At 50.8% G+C, this 11,301-nt stretch overlaps 1 protein-coding gene and 1 long non-coding RNA gene across 4 annotated transcripts in view; one reads left to right on the forward strand and one right to left on the reverse strand.

The window, feature by feature from the left end:
• DENND2A (DENN domain containing 2A) overlaps positions 1–6,370 on the reverse strand; it is an 86,868-nt gene extending 80,498 nt beyond the window's left edge. For 2 of the 3 annotated variants that reach the window (XM_032483503.1, XM_032483502.1), the window contains exon 1: positions 6,100–6,370. The gene's annotated coding sequence lies outside the window, so the exon portion shown is untranslated. Of the gene's footprint in view, positions 1–481; positions 571–6,099 lie in introns of all 3 variants that reach the window. The other variant, XM_032483499.1, reaches the window with a different exon arrangement.
• Positions 5,040–10,960, forward strand: LOC116664826. The gene is made up of 3 exons (XR_004321307.1): positions 5,040–5,910; positions 8,463–8,574; positions 8,775–10,960. It is a non-coding gene; the product is annotated as an uncharacterized LOC116664826 (long non-coding RNA).
• Positions 10,961–11,301: the final 341 nt, after the last annotated feature.

The raw sequence follows: 11,301 nt of genomic DNA on the forward strand, positions 1-11,301 counted from the left end.
CCAGCTGCAGGGGATGCAAGTTCCATGTCTCAGCTGCCCCATCGCTCCTGCCCAGTGAACCAAATCAGTGCTCTATGGCTTCTTCCCCAGCTAACTTTTCTCCTGACCACACAAGGTCAATTTTAATCCTGATTTGCTGTGTGATCCCACACAAATGCCTCTGCTTGGTCACCTGGGGAGGTTGAGTCTGTATTTCCCAGGGATGTGAGAAGTCCAAATAAAATTAGAGAAGTGCCCTGCTTTAATGGCTCCAATTTGCTGGGAAAAGGCAGTTATTACCTTTTCTGTAGTGAGCTGTGGGGAGCCAAGGGCAGTGGTACCCATCTCTTTTGATTTGTTTAGTGGGGACAAGTTGACATGCAGCATCAGGTTAGTCACCTGTCCCCTCCTCCTCCTTGGACTCAGGCCTCTACTCTAGAGGGGCTAAGAAAGGCTGGGAGGCAGAGGGATGGGAGAGAATCACGTCCCTACATCAGCTCACCTGGACCAGCAGGGCGAATGGATGGGCACGTCCAACCCTTCCCAGGTGGCTACAAGTTGCGTTTGCAGGATGGTCCCAGGAGAAGCCTGCTGTATATCAATTAACAACTTATCTTTAGTGCTCACTTTTTACTGTCCAAATGTCCCACTTTTATACATGGTTACCTGATCCATTACCCACAGGGGATCTGCGGGGAACTTAGTGCTAAATGAAATTCAACCCTATGACATCTTCGCCTCTGAAAAGTCAGGAAGTCTGAGGGAGAAAAAGGGAGGCACCTTGGATTATTTCCCTGGGTTGGCTCTGGTGTGCAACCCACTCCACCCATCCCAGGTTTCAACCTCCACCATAGTTATATGGGATCAAGGTTTTGGGAAAACAAAACCAACAGCAAGAGACAAAATTGGGACAGTTTGTTGGATGACAATCTATAAAACATTTCTTAGAAATGCTAGTTTTAATACATTGCCTTTTTAAATTTAACAAAACTCAAAATAATAGATTGCCTCTATGAATGCACCACACTATGAAGTTTAATGTTCATGTTGGCTTAAATAGAAATTCATAGTAAATTCAGGGGAGAACTAGGGTGAGTTAGGAAAGAGAGAGGTAATCTACCTTACTTGGGTTAGGGGAGAGAGAGTAATATATTTTATAATTTTTTAAAGACTGAGTATCAGAATCTTATTTTTAAAATATCCATCACTGGGCACAGATATATTCAGTATGCATTTGGCTTTGAAATCTTTTCATCTAGCAATTCTATTTCTGGGAATTTATCTTACAGAAATGTGGGAGCAAATACTGGAGCCACTGCAGCGGCTAAAGTCAGAAACCACTAATTGCTCGTCGATAGAGAATTTGCTAAACAAACGAAGTCAACCTATATAAAAAACACTAGGCAGCTGTGAAGGAGAGGACTACATATGTCCCACATGGAATTAGTCACAAAATACTGTTCAACAATCATAGCGTGCTTCCATTTTTGTAACAAACAAACAAACAAAATACATTACATGTAAAGAAAAGAAGTCCTGGGGGCTTTGGTGTATATACCAAACAGTGACTGCCTCTGAGGAGGGAGTCAGTATAGGGTAAACTTCCATTATTCATTGTATTCTTTTTTATATATTGCTTAAATACTTTATAACAAACCTAACTTTCATAGTTTACATATATATATATGTATATATAAAAGTATGTATGTAAAAGGCATCTGAAAATTGTGAAGTACACTTTTTAAGAAAACAAAACAACCAAAGGAAGTGTGTTTGATACTCTGCCTGAACTGGTCTGACAGGCCCTCCTGATAAGACAGGGCCTGGGTCCTATGGAAGAGCAGTCACAGTCACAACTTCCTGTCCTGTCCCCACTCTCAGCTCAGTCCTGGTCTCATTTCCTCCTGAAGGGGTGCAAGGAACCTTCCGCTTCCCAAACACAGAGGGAAGTTGGGTGTTAGTAGCTCAGCCAGCTAGAAAAGGGGGTCTCAGGCTCATCCCTCTTTCAGCCAACCACAGGCCAAGGATGAATGTGCCAAAGGGAAGCCAAAGAGAAAGCAACTCTGGACTTTGGCTGGTAAAGGGTTTAATTTCTAGGCAAAATGAGTTGGGATAAATGTCCAAATCAGGTAATGATTTTAACACGAGGGTAAAAGAGGGTCTAACTCTGGCTTCCCAATGTATTGGTGTCTTTTGGATGTCAAATGTAGAGAGCTGACCAATCACTCACCTAGGTTCCAGGCACTGACCTGCCTCCTATCATTAAAGGGGCAGGCGTGCCTGTGAGACCCTCTGTTGGGTGGCCAGTGCAGGGGTTTCAGAGAGAGCCCAGGTACCTGTGGAGGCTGTCTGGTTCTGGTGGAAGAAGGGACCATATCTTGACACAGGAGACTGGACGTGACACAAGGCATAAGCAGAGGTCACTCATGAGTAACTGTCAGACATTTCAAGGGCCCTCAGGAAGCAAAAAAGGGGGCTGGATTCCAAAGGTAGTGGGGGAAGCTGAGTCAACTTTGCTTATAGCCAAAGAAGCAGCTGCCTGTAAGGTGTACCTGAGGGTTTTGGGGAAAGGCATTGAGCCTCTAAATAGCTCCCCTAATATTCTGCAAGTTACTGAAATTAAACCCTTAGAGATTCATTCCTTTTGATTGAGACTTTATGCATAGTTAAACTGCATAAATGAATTCTCTCAGCTTCTTTCCAATCTATAAGACATAGGTCAGAGAACAAATACACTTGAATACCAGGAGGGAAGTAGAAAGAACTCAGAGCTCAGAGGCTCAGCACTCAAGAAAGATAGATTTATGTTTGTTCCAGGCAAAATGAGAAAGGTGCTGAGGCTTTTCAGTTTTGGCTAAGGTGCAGCACTGCATACAATAGTATTAGACCAGACAGATCTAACTGTGGAAGGCTTGTAATTATGCTTTTAGAACTTCTGCTAAAAAAAAAAAAGCTTCACACACACACACACACACACAGAGCTTCACATAAATGTGTTTGTTACCCGCCTCCTTATCTGTATCTGTTCAAGATAGCTTTAGGTCTTGATGTCAAAGGCTGACTAGCCAGTTGATTTCATCATGAGTAACAGGCTTTTAAATTCTATGGAGTCCTTGCTTTTGGAATCTGAGGTTTCTGTTCTCTGCTGTAATGAACTCTCTGGGTAAATGTTAAAGCAGCTGCTCTCAACCTTGACTGTACCTTAAAAATCACCTGGAACCTTTAAAAAATATTGATTCCCAGGGCCCATGCTCAGAGATTTTGATTTTCTTGGCCTGGCGTGGGGCCCAGGCACCAGTTGTTTAAAAAAAATGCCTTCCCCCCTCCCTCTGCAACTAGCATTTAAATATGTATTCTAATGTGTACCCTGAGTTAAAAATGTTAAGAACTGTGATTGGGGGAGGGGGTAGTAAACTATCATCCTGACTCAAGGTGAATTTAAGGCGTCTACAGTTGGCAAGAAGTGGTTTCAACTTTGGAGGGCACGTTAGGAGGGCACTGACACAGATTCTGCAGATTCTGTCCCTTCTGCAGAATCCAACGGGCAGGGCCTGGCCCGGAGGTTTGCGACTGAGACTAGAACCTCCCAGCCCTCACTCCGTAATCTTCTGCAACATTCTTTATGCAGCAAACAAGTTTCCCACCCTCCCTGACCTCAGAAGAGAGGACCTCTGGTGTCTTGAGTCCCACCCCTAGAAGCAGGCTCAACAGCAGGTCCAAGGGCAGAAAGACCTGGCCCACTAGGGGAAGTGGACTCGCCCAGCTGAATGGAGTCCTCAGATGCTCTTCCCACTCTCTGTTTCTCTTTGGTCAGGATTTCTGGATGCCAACCTTCCCAACACTCTGCCCTAGCAGGCCCCTTCTTCAGACCCATCTCAGCCCACCTGCCTGTGGGCCACGCTGGGGTATGCCTGCTTCCCTCTTCATGGCTGGGCACCGGGGTGCTTTGCTCTCTACATTTACTGAAGTAGGTATCACCTCTTCCTACACTTGTGAGACCCTGGGCTCCTCCACATAGGATGCCCCAGGCCCTCGCTGCCCTGTACCACGACTGCCCACAAGCCTGAGCTGACTCTTGGTCCCCCACAGAAATGCAGTCTGTCTCCAAGTCATAACAGGAAGGTGGTAAAGAAAGAGAGTCACGTGGAATTCTATCTTCCCGTCTTCTGTAACAACTGACAATGAAGTTTTTTCTATGTCACTCTTTAATCTTTACACAAAGTTCCACATGACATTCCCAGTTGAGTTCAATTCCAGGAAAAATTTTGGCCTGAAAATTAATTTGTATGCTTTATCTTGTCCAAAATCCAAAACTGTGCAATCCAGTGTATTTTTGTTTGTCTCTCAGCTGCCAGAAAGTTTACAGCCAAATTGACTGTCCAAGTGTTGTAATCTGCTACATTCAGGCCATTCAAAATATCCATTCCTTTTGCTTTGCTTTGTTTTCTCCTGAGCTTTTCTGCATTTCATTTTTGTCTAAGTTATCTGACTCTGTGCCCAAGGCTGTCACCAGGTCCCACCTCTTTATCTCTTGGACCTTTCCATCCCACCTCTCCACTGGCGTCATCTGCACGTCAGTAACTCTAGCTTGGGTGCTGCAAGGCCCTGGTCTCATGCTCCTCTGAGCCTCCACCCAACAACCAAAGCGAGCTTGCTAAGATACAGGCTGATCCCACTGCTGCTGCTTCAGCAAAATCATCCTCCACCCATCTACCCACCGCCCCGAACTGCAACCATAAATTTTCCCACACTTGCCTGTCCCCACTCTTTGTAACTTTGCACATGCTGTTCCCTCAGCCTGAAACAACCTTCCCTGCTCTGTGGGTGAAGAGGTTTTCAGGGCTGAGCCTGGCATTACTTATTCTGTGTGCCTCCCCTGAACTGGGTGGCCCTGCTCTGAGTTTCCGGGGCACACAGCACTCAAGGCCAAGCCAGATGCGGACTGGGTTTAATTTAACTACCCAGCTAAAATGGTGACTGCCTCGAATGAAGAGTGATATCATTCATCACTCTGACCCTAACGCCTAGCACAAAGAGCTGTTAAGTGAATGAATACTTGACACAGGCAGGGTTCAAATCTTCCAGAATAAAAGGACTGGAGGCCAGCCTCTCTGCCATCCTTTTCACTGCCCTAAAAACAGTTACAGTTTGCTCTTGATTTCTGGTAGAAGTCTGCTCATCCTAGACGGCCCGCACCAGGGATGTCCTACTCTTCTCCTTTGGTGTGTTTGATACTTGATGATGCAAGCAGGAATGATTTTGTTCCTTTTCTGTAGTAACCACCACGGGTTTAAGAGTCTAATAACAAAATTATAGAAGTGCCTATTACAACCCTCCTACCCTCGGGCCATTATTTCGGTGAGTCATTTACAACACCAGGAAAGTCGCATCCCTGAAGCACATCTCAGCACGAGCTAGAAGTCCGCCTGCTCCTTCCCCAGCACCAGCTGGTTACAACAAAGCCACTGCAGTCCCCTTGCCCCAGTCTCTGCCCCTGGAGGGCAATGTCCAGCTTCCCCTCAAGGACAGGATTCTTCTGCTGAGGTCTGGCTCTCCTCAGGGCTTTGGATCCTGTCCAAAGGTGACAGTTCCCTGTCACCCTCCTACAAATCATTATATCCTGTGTTGTGAAGACTCCCCCTGGGCTGCATCTGCTCCCAACTTCATCCTTAGGGGAAAAGTGGGAGAAATGAGCAATCATCTTTACCTTCCTGCTTTCCCAAGACTTCACATTCTGACCAGTGAGGGGGGGTCTGGCAGCTCAAACTTTCTCGATTCTTCCTCGACACACATACATTCACACACTCACACACTCTTACTCTTGAGCCCCCTGGGACCCTGCCCGGTTTCTGCAGGTTTCCTCGGCGCGGGACGACGGCTTCCCGAACTACCAGAAGGACGTCTGGATAGGACCTTGCTCAAGTCCTGCAGGTCAGGCTGAAGCGCCTCGGTCCCCCACGTCCGCACCCAGGAACCGCAGCCTGCGGTCTGCAGAGCGCCACTTCCCAGCTCCGGGTTGGGGCAGCTCCGCCGTCTCCTCCCCCGCCCTCGGCTCGTGCCCTCCGCGGTCCCCGCACGCGTGCCGTCCACCGCCCGCCCCCCCCCCCGGCCTGGCCCTACCTCCCGGCGGGCCGCGGCTCCGCGGGCTCCGAGGCGCTGCTCCGGGGCGCCCGGGCGGGCGGGGGCGGCGGGCGGCGGGGGCCGGGGGCGCCATGGCCCGCAGCCCCCCGCGCTCGTGTCGGCCGGGCCTCTCCCGGCGACCTCCGCTCACGTCCCCGCCGCCCGGCCGCCGCTGTGGGCGAGTGGAGGGCGGGCTCGGCCGGCAGCCCCTTCCTCTCCCGGCGGCGCGGTGGCTCTGAGCCGGGCCGCGCGCCCCGCCGCCCCCCGCCCGCCGCGGCTCAGTGAGCTCATCCGCAGCTGGCGGGCGCCCGGCCCGTTGCCACGGCAACGCCTCTCCCAGGGCCGCGCGGACTCGAGCGGCTCCAGTAAACAAGACCTTCTGCCGGACTCTTCCCCTCGCCCTTTTTTGGGGGGTGGGGAGACGGTGACTTAACCCCTTCTTTGCTGGAGCCCACCGAGAGGCATGGGTCTGTCTCTGCCAGGCTGGTGCTTTATTCGTGTGAGGCGCTTGGCCCGGGAACTGAGCCCTTGAGACAGATGCCCCAGTGTGGCGGCGACACTCCTTGCTCTCCGTTCACTCCAGTCATTTAACGCGTTTGTGGGGCACCTACGAGGGCTCAGACGCGGGGCTGGGGATTGGGACAGCCTAGGCAGCGAGTCAGCCACCACCCTCGCCCCTTGCAGACTGCCCTCTGGCTGTGGCTCCGACACCCTGACACTGTCAGTAAAAGACCAGGGACTCTGAGCACAGGGCACAAGTCTCCCAAACCAGGCGGGGGGTGGGGGGGGGGGAAGCTTCCCAGAGAAGTGACTTTATGGTGCCTGCTGCCCCCGACTTTGCGTGGGACAAACTATTAAGGAGCACGGGTCGCAGCATTTAGGACCCTCAAATAAGAAGTCCACATGAAAATGCTGTGGGGCGATTTATGCTGAGGGCAATTGTGTGTGTGTGTGGGGGGTGAACAGAAGGTTTTTGATCAGAGGAGTCACTGATGAAAGGGAGATGGAACTGGCAGTGGTGATTTACGGGTGCAGGGGGGAGGGTTCCAGGACCATCTCTATCCAGAGGAAAGTTATTCTTGTTTTTAATTCAGGGACCCCTGGACGGAGGGGCCTAAAGCCTAGGCAAGGTAGAAGATGAGAGAGAGAGGCTTAATCTACAAATCCACAGAAAGGGTGTGCAGGAGAGAAGGGAAAGAGAAAACAAAGGATTGCAGAACATGGGGAACATTAGATACTGCCTAGGCAGTCCTTATGCACTGGGAGCCTGAGATTTGAGGGACCTTTCAGATATCAAAGTCACAGGGAAAAATTCTGTCTCCTTCACTGGGAGGTTTACTCATTCCACAAGATCTTTAAACCTGTTCTCAGGCTTCTTAAAGCTCCCAAGACTCCTTCATGCCATAACTGGCTCACGGAAGCATGGTAAACTTTTAGAATACCAATTTATAAGGGTAAGCAGCTTTTTTAAAGTGTAAACACATAAGTTGTTGTTTTGTTTGCTTAAGTATCATTCAATAAATTTTCACTTGTTAAAAAAAGATCAGAGACAGCTTCTTGAGGATTCATTACTCCCTGGGCCCCAGGGTATCATGAGGCAAACTGGCTAAGTGGAGGGAAGGGCAAATGGAAAACAACTGAGCTGAGAGCCCAGCTGGCTGCCTGCCCCAACCCAGTGCACAGAACAGGCCGCTACCGTCAGTGTTGCAGCTTTCCAACTGCCAGTCACATCTCAGGTGGACAATCAGGAGGCTGGAGAGCCCCTTGGGGCATCTCTTAAGTGGCACGCTGCCACTCCTTTGCTCCTTCATTTTTGAGTTCTAGACAGTAACTTGTTTTAGAAAAATATTCCTGCCTCAGTTCATTGGGTCGGACTCTGATGAGCGATGCTGGGGTCTATGCTTTGCAAGTTTCCATCCCTGCTTGCCTATCACAGCCCCAATTTGCACTGTTCCTCAGGGCTGGCTGCTCTCATCCCTGGGTCATCTAATGGTTCTGTCGCCCTGGCAGAAGTCCCTCCCATGCATGGCTCCCCTCCTCTCCTGTGTTGTCCCATCCCTTGCTGGCTCCCTGGAGCTTTCCCAGCTGACGCTCCCCCCTCTCCCCGCCTTCTCCAGCCCTGGTTCTCCAGCTCCAGAGGTCAGGGTGGCCCTCCAAGGTGGGGGCTGTGCACTAGAGCCTGGAAGACCCACTCCGTTCCTCTCTTCTTTCTGCCCTTCCTGACCGTCCTCAGCTTCTCCTCACATTGGAAAATGAGGATGAGAGTGGGAGAGACTGCCTGGTTTCAGTGGGGAAAGGTGCGGGTGGGAGGAGGGGGACAGAGGTAATTTTTCTTGATCTTGAATCCTGCTTTTTCCACCTAGAGCACCCATGAGACTCTGCAGACCATCTCTTGCCCACTGACCTCGTCTTCCTTTAGCATCTAGTTAAGGAGCATGGATCTGGGACAGACGGCCAAATACGGCTCTGCAGCAGGTGACTTGGCCTCTAACTCTCAGCGTCTTCACCTGTACGGAGGTGGGGGTGGGGTTGGGGGTGGAAATAGCCGCTATAACCGCCCTCATCCTGTGGGGATTAAAGCAGGTCTTCAAGTACAGGGTGTAGTACTGGGCCTGGCCCATGGGGGGTACTCTACCTTAGCTCCCGTTTGTTATTCTCATCTCTTTTCTTTGCAGGAGTCCAGCGGTGCCCAGGGTTCAGGGAGTGAGGCGAGCACAGGCAGTGTGTCTTCTCCCCACTCAGAACTGAGCTTCCCCCGCCCCCGCCCCTTTTAGGTCCAGGGCCTTGTGCGGGAGGAGAGAGCAGCGGGCAGCACAGAGCCCGCTTCCTCCCAGCGATAAGCCGAGGGAAGGAGAACTGAGGGACGAGGAAAGGGAGATGGCTAGCTGGAATACGACGGCAAGAGAGTCTGCGAAAGAGCCTTTCGAACATCTACTCTCCCCCAAAGTGTTCAGTGTCCACTGACATTCCTTGAGGATGCTGAGCACTTCTGGGTGTCTCTGCAGCGCCAGGACGCTTCACCTGTGCTACGCCATGCGACCCCACCCCACTGCTCCTGGGCAACTGAATATCATCCCTACCATTTTCGGGGTGGGAAAACCAAGTTCTAAGACTTCTTTGAGGTCACACAAGCCCAAGCCTCTCTTTTTGTCACGCCAGGTTGCCTGAGAGCAACTGCTCTGCCCACAGCCAGCCACAATGAAGCGATTTCTGGATCAGCCTTCAACCCAAGTCCAGGTTATGCTCCCCGCTCTGGAAGGCACAGGCATCTCAGACACCCCTTCTTGGAGATTGGAGACCCCCTGCTTGGGCCACTGGCCCATTCCTTGTTGCTCCTTGCCTAGCAGGAACTTCTATCTCCATGCCACCGGCCTGCCAGTGCATCCTTGAAAGTTAAAGACGCAGTAGATGATGGATAAGAAGTTTGGTTACTTTTTTTTTTAATTATTATTATTTTATCTAGAAAGCTGGCATGGGGAGAGGAATCATTTATCTATGGTTAGGGCCATGACATTGGATGAGGTAGAGCAAGGAAGGAGCCTGTTTTAGGGGCAGGGAAAGTCCACAGCCTCACCTTGACATGCCTACTCATCTCTTGACTGTGGACCTGAGCCCAAGGACAGAGCCATCTGGACTGGCGGCAGGGCCCCTCATTCTCTCACAGGCATCCTGCTCCTTTCCTTCCCAGGAAGCCATCTCCCTCCTGCCGGCCTGGGTCCATGCTGCTCCTATCCGTGGCCCATCCTCCCCTGCCTAGAGACAGCTGGATGTGAGCGCCTTCCCGTCCCACCACAACCCCCGGCTGCCTCCCTCTGAGGAAACAAAACCAAGCCAAGCATCCCACCCAAACCTCAAACCCGAGCTTGGTTTGTTCTTGGTCCCAATCTAATGTCATCCAGGGGGTGTGGGATGGGAGGGGAAGGATGGGGCAGGGGGAGTGGAGGCCACCCAGGGGAAGGCATGAGCAGAGCCAGACACCAAGGGCCCTGGGACTCCTACATCTTCCCCTGGCTGCGAAGGGCCTGTCTTTGCTATAGTTGAGTGCTCTGTTCCTTCTCTGTCTCTGTCTTATTCATGCCTTCCTGCCTTCTACCTCCTGTGCTGGGGCTGGGAGATTGGAAGCTGTCGGGGCCCTGTAGGAGGCACTCTGGAGTAAGTGGCATTGGTTTCACCACAGACTGCTGACATTTGTCAGGGCACCACTGGAAATCTTAAAGAATCACCAAATTGGCAAATATCACAGTGAGCTGTAATTTCTGCATAAGCACCATCTGTTTCACTCCTATGCCCCTAGCTTACTTTGAAGGGTCTTTTTTTTTTCCCACAAAGAACTAAAACATTCATAACTTTACAGGAATTAGTGTGTTTATGATGAAAAGTAGAGAACAAAGTCATGGATGGTCTGCATCATTCACCCTTAGGCAAAGTCTCGAGTTGTATACTCTCCATGCCCAAAACCCTCTGTGCATATATCCTCCTCTTTCCCTTCTGGAAGATCCAGTTGAACTTGAGGGAAAGGAACAGAGGATGGTGATGGAGATACTCTTCCAGAGGCATGAATTTCTGTGTTTAGGCAGGTCTGGCTGTTCCTGTGCACTGTGATTCCAGAACACAGTAGGACAGCCGGACCAGCTCTGGATGGTGCCGAGGACGCAAGGCTCCCACATCCTGCTTCCCAGAGCCTTCTCTTCTATTTCCTGACCAACCAGGCAATCTCCTCAGACATGAGGGGGAGGTGAGAATCCACTTTAAACATCTTCATCACATCATGTTAGTATCTGGGCACCACACCCGCAGACTTAAAGCCTGCAAGTTCGTCCCCTCTGCTAACACCCACCCAGGGCCCTGATCTCAGCCTAATTTAGACCTCCAAATGGCTGTAAATCACCGTGCTGCCTCTCAGACGCCACACCTGGCTTGAAGGGTCGTATTTCAGGAAAGCCCTAATCTCTGGTTCACTTCCTATATCTCTCAGATCAAATCAAATCAAAATTAAAATATTGGCCAAAGGCAAGCCAGGTGACTTCTGACTGCCACAGATAGCAGTGTGACCTTTGGTAAGGCAACTCTTGTCTGTGGGTCTCAGGTTCCTGGGGAGATGAGGCCAGATGGCCCTCAGGTCCCTCGCAGCCCCCCGCCTTCTCAGGCAGGCGGAGAAAGCACAAAGCCGCTGCCTGTGTGCATCTCCATTTGGCTTTTTCT

Source organism: Camelus ferus, chromosome 7, assembly GCF_009834535.1.
Source record: "Camelus ferus isolate YT-003-E chromosome 7, BCGSAC_Cfer_1.0, whole genome shotgun sequence".
In the NCBI taxonomy this organism is placed as follows: domain Eukaryota; kingdom Metazoa; phylum Chordata; class Mammalia; order Artiodactyla; family Camelidae; genus Camelus; species Camelus ferus.